The sequence below is a fragment of the Lactuca serriola genome, chromosome 2, assembly GCF_051521515.1.
Source record: "Lactuca serriola cultivar US96UC23 chromosome 2, Lser_US96UC23_V15, whole genome shotgun sequence".
Taxonomy (NCBI): domain Eukaryota; kingdom Viridiplantae; phylum Streptophyta; class Magnoliopsida; order Asterales; family Asteraceae; genus Lactuca; species Lactuca serriola.
Window position 1 is genome coordinate 94441832 of NC_136409.1, and position 6000 is coordinate 94447831.

Consider the following 6000-nt stretch of genomic DNA (forward strand, 5'->3'; position numbering starts at 1 on the left):
TTCTCTTATTGGGCCTAATGGACCAATAAACATTCAAATCGACTATTTGGGGCTCTACTTGGACCCACAATCATGGAACTAGATTGTTTTGGGCCATGAGGGCCTAAAATAATTCATTTCTATCTCTAATAGGCCTTGTTGGGCCATAAGACCCTTTCCTTTTACCATTTTGGGCCGTGAGTTATCTAATGAGCCCAATGGGCTGAAAATTTTATGTTTAGGTTCCAAAAATCCTAACTAAAGTTTAATGGGCTCAAGCTATTCCAATTCCTACCTTCTTGGCCCAAAATTTCGGCCCAACACAATTTAACAAAAAAAAAATGGGAATGAAGAAATATCCAACAAATGACACCTAATTTTTATATGATGGATATCCATGCAAGAGTGCATGTATCCATGCACCCATCACACCAACATAAGTCAAACCATATGCCTCTTACTCCCTCTCTTCTCTAACTCTCGGCCATCTCTCTCTCTCTCTCACTCTAATCTATCCCTCTTCTCAAACTTAACCAATATTCTCTCAAGAACATCCTTTCCTTCCATCCAAAATTTCGAAGATCTAGTGTGTTTTCAAGAGGATTCTTCACCAAAATTATCATCCTTGGTAAGTCTATGCTTAGATCCATGGTCTAATCTCTTGATTACTTCAAAAATATTCTCTTAACTCATGCAATTTCATGATCTTGCATCTTAGAACCCATCTAAACTCAAAAACCTCTCAAGAAGCTTGCTAGGGCCAACAATCACATCATCTTCTTCCATTTCTTCTTCAAACCAAGAACAACAAAGAAAGGTGAGTTCATACCCCTTGTTTTCTGTTTTTATATGATTTTTGGGGGAGAATACAAGTTGCTTTGTGTAGGTCTATGTGTATATGCATGTCTATGTGTGTTTTCCATGAATTATTTGGTGATTATGTGTTGATTTCTACACTAATGTAAAAATATGTTAAGAAACTTGAAGTTTATCACTAGGATCTTCACATGAATCTTGAGAAAAGTATGTTTTATCACAAGTATTACATGTAAACATGTATATCTGGGATTTTTATACTTGATATAGCAAAAATAAGTGTTGTGTTCAAAGATCTATAAACTAAATTCACAAAACAGCCCTTGACAGAAAACTTTTGGTCCAATCTCGGACTGTTTTGACCATCCAAATGGAAGTATTTTTCAAAAATGTTTTACATGGATAAAGTTCAGATTTATACCTTTAAAATGACTACTCTCACGTTTTCATACGATTTTTCTACAATTTTTGGCGAATTTTACAAAACTGCCTATCATATTTGAAATAGTTTCGGACCAACCTGTGAAGATGAGTAATTTCACACTAATTTGAAGCCATCAAAACTTATGAGAAAAATTGAGAACAAAGTAGACAAAATTTTCAAACTTCCAAAATTTACGGATCCAGATTTCGACTTACGATGAATTTTCTACAAATTTTCTAAAAACTAGTTCGGAAAAGCCAAAAACCAGAAAAATATGTATTTTCACAAAACCAAGCCAAAAATGATATTTTTGACAAAAATGGGTTTAAAATGCTATTTTTATCACAAAGTAGTCATCAACACAAGTTTTTAACAAAATTGGAGATTAAAGTGTTATTCTTACAAAAATTGGGCCTTAATTGTAAATTTTTGGCTTATTGGGCCAAGAATGTCATTTTTACAAAAAGTGGGCTTTAGATATCAATTATGTAAATAATCAAGCTAAAATAAACAAAACAATAACAAACGGGTTAAAAACGACACTCATATCCTTATTGGGCCTAGAAATAATATACATGTTTAGTGGGCCTTAGTGTCATTTTACCTGTATATTGGGCTCGAGATAGGTATTCATATCCTTATTGGCCTTGGAAATAATATACTTGTTTAGTAGGTCTGAGTGTCCTTTTACATGTATATTGGGCTCGAGATAGGTATTCATATCCTTATTGGGTCTGGAAATAATATACTTGTTTAGTGGGCCTTAGTGTCCTTTTACATGTATATTGGGCTTAGGATAGACATTCACATTCCTTTTGAGCCTGGAAATAATAGACTCGTATAGTGGGCCTTAGTGGTCCACTTACATGTTTATTGGGCCTAGGAATGAGTTTTATATGCGTTATTCTTTTTATGCTAGTTTAGTGGATACTATTTGCATGCTATTTGGGCCTATAAATACCTTACATGTGAAATGGGCCTTAGTTGTCCTTTCACATATATTTTGGGCCCATGTTATATAATCTCATTCCCTTTAGGTCTTGAAATGATTTACATGTTTAGTGATGCCTTAGTGGTTCACTTACATAGATCATTGGTCCTAGAATGATTTTATACATTTTTCTTCGCGTAAATTCGATTAAGGATCTAGCGAGTTTTTATCGGTTGACACCTATTAAGTGTACGATCGTAGCCTGTAGTTATAACCAGAGTCTCTTGGAGGGAGAGCGGGGATTTGTGTATAGATCTATACGGGGATGACACCCCACACCTGAGCTGTTCGCTACAGTTAGACTAACTCAGTCTAGGGTGACAAAAACCTTATTCTATTTTCCGTCGGCGTCCAACGACGCCAAGACAGGCGAAATTGTCGTTATTTAGTATGGTTATGACGGCTCGCTTAGAGGAATTAACATTATGAAGTTTACGGAAGACCATTCACCATTCACCATTCACCATTCTCTTGGATTACTCGGAAACATTCTCTTACTAGTACTCAACCTCGGGGGTTGGTATGGCAACTTTCTCTTGGACAGACAACATCGGGTTGTCTGGGAACATTATCTTTACATGCTATTACATTCTCTTTACTCTTTTTAGTCAAATAAACAATAACATACATGCATTAATACAAGATCTAACACACACACTAAACCGTTTTCAAAAAATATCGGATTTTCTGGTGGTTTTCAAAGTTATACAAATCATTTTCACAAACATGCTTATGAACTCACCAACATTTTTATGTTGACCGTTTTCAAAATAACTTGTATTCTCAGGATACCGTTGAGGCAGGATGAACGAAACAAACTAATGGATACTGTGTTATATTTTGTTTCATCATACTCTTACTATTTTGGCATGCAATATTCAAATACAATACTCGATGTAAACAATGAATGTTGTAATATTACATGTGTGATAATGATGATGTTATGTTTCAATTATATTCATTGTAATGATATTTCAAGATGAAGTCACACGCGCAAGCCCCCGGACATTTCTGCCGTCTGGTTCGGGGGTGTGACAACTTGGTAGAATATTAATAATTATACTTAAATAATTATTTAGTGTTATACTCATATTATCCGAATGTAGTAATGAATATCATAAACTGAAGTTGTCATAGTTTATATGATTGACCATGTATGAAATCTAGATTGGTAAAAACTGTATGATAAACTCCTCAAACTATAGCCATTATAGTTTGCCTGAAATGTATTGTACTTGGTTTGTGTTTTATTCTGAAAACTATGCAATTATGTTTTCTAGTTGAAAGTGTCCCTTATGCTCCGCATAATACAAAAGGGATAAAATATCTATATGTTTCATATAAATCGTTGGACTAAATAAATTGCATAAGTTTTAAACTTGTTGAAGTCCTTTTGTTTTAGCTCAAAAAAATCGTTTGTGTTTGGCTTGTATTCCCCCCCCCCCCCCTCTGAAAAACGTTAAAAATCATAAAAGTGTAGGGGTATGAACTCACAGTTGGTTGCTTGAAATGTCGGACAACGGAACTGGAAATGACCCTTGAGCTGTTGTACGCGGGATTAACATGATCCTAATATCAATTAAATACATATATGTATTTTATTAGCGAAACCATTAATTATAGTGTTAGAAAAGCACTTGTTTTTGCTTTAGGAATGTTATCGGGACTTGATTGAATTGAGGAAAGCAGGTTTTCAACCTAATGCACCACTTAGGAAGTGTTTATGGCCGTGAATGTGGTTTACAGCCGTGAAGGGAGTTTACGGTCGTGAACTGTTTACAACTGTGAACTTCCTCTTGAAGACTCTACGACATTTGAAGGTTTGAGGTGTGTACGGCCATGAACTGGTTTACGGTTAATGAAGATTTGCAGATTTGAAGGGTGTACGGTGGTACACTCAAGAACAAGGATGCTGGATTCGATGAAAAACGTGTTCTAGATGCTCTAAATCAATTCCCAAAGATGATTTCTTGATGATTTTCGGAAGAATATGGGTGTTTTGGGGTTTACGATCAAGGGGTAGAGAGAGAGAGAGAGAGAGAGAGAGAGAATGAGAGAGTTTTTGGCCAAGAAGGTTCAAATGAAGTTGGGGTCTCATATATATAGACTGGGGTTATGGTCGGTGGTGGGATCCACCTAGCACCAATCGTAAACGAGTGTACGGCCGTAAACGGGTTTACGGCCGAAAACTCTCTTCGGCCGAAAACTTTTTGGTTTTTCAAGGAACTTCAGGTTTTTCGCGTGATTTTGGTTCCGAATCATATATAAATTTAATTATATAAAACTAGGTGATTTTCTAAATCAAGAAGTTTGACGAAAACTCAATAAATTTCAAATTTTATTAACAGAAATCAGTTAAAGGTAACGGAAAAAAAGGTTCGAGTTGTCACATCATCCCCCCGTTAGAGGGAATTTCGTCCCGAAATTCAAGCATAGAATACAAATCATGGACTCGGAAAAAAGATGAGGATGTTTCTGTTTCATTTGATCTTCGCGCTCCCAAGTGAATTCAGGTCCCCACTTGGCATTCCAATGAACCTTCACTATTAATATGCGACTTTGTTTCATTCGTTTGATTTCCCGATCCATGATTTCGACTGGTTATTCCACGAAGTTAAGGTTCTCGCTGATCTAGATCTCATCAAGAGGGATCACAAGGGTTTCGTTAGATAAACACTTTTTAAGGTTCGAGACGTGGAAGACAGGATGAATATTGTTAAGCTCTTGTGGTAAACGATGTTTGTATGCTACGGGACCGATCCTAGCAAGGATCTTGAATGGTCCTATGTACCTCGGATTCAGCTTTCCATGCTTTCCAAAGCGTATCATGCCTTTCCAGGGCGATACCTTCAATAGAACACAGTCACCCACCTGGAACTCCAAGGGTTTTCGTCTTTTATCGGCGTAGCTCTTTTGTCTGTCTCTTGAAGCTTTTAGTCGTTCCCGGATTTGTACGATCTTTTCTGTGGTTTCACGAATGATTTTTGGTCCTGTGAGAGTGTTGTTGGGGACTTGCCCCTTGGCTAGCTGCGTGTCGCCCACCTCAGTCCAGCACATAGGGGATCTGCACTTACGGCCATAAAGGGCTTCAAACGGCGCATCCTTGATACTGGTATAATAACTGTTGTTGTAGGAGAATTCGACCAAGGGAAAATGGGTGTCCCATGACTTGCCAAAGTCTATAACACATGCTCTCAACATGTCTTCCAAGGTCTGAATGGTCCTCTCACTCTGCCTGTCTGTCTGGGGATGATAAGTTGTTCTCATATTTGGCTTAGTGTTCTACTAAGCGATAAACAAAGAAAGGTTACCAATGCAAGTAAACTATCTCTAGGAAGGAATGAGTAGCAACACTTGGAATGGATCTCTACACTGTATTTGGCTCTAGCTAAAATACTCCTATAGTATTTTAAGTTGTATGCTCTGTTCTATCGATATCTCGTTGTATATAGCTTGGTAAGTTTTAGGCCTGCTGCAACACCACAGTCACTCCCAAATATATGTTGGTCATGTCTCAAATAAATATACTTGATCAGGCTATATTGACCCCAGACATGATTAGATAACTATTCAGGTTTAACTGTAGTGTCCCATGACTTGCCAAAGTCTATAACACATGGTCTCAACATGTCTTCCAAGGTATTAATGGTCCTCTCACTATGTCTGTCTGTCTGGGGATGATTAGTTGTTCTCATATCTGGCTTAGTTCCAAGATCTTTCTACAGTGACTGCCAAAATATCGAGGTGAATCTGCTATCCCGATCGGAGATAATGGACACAGGCAAACCAT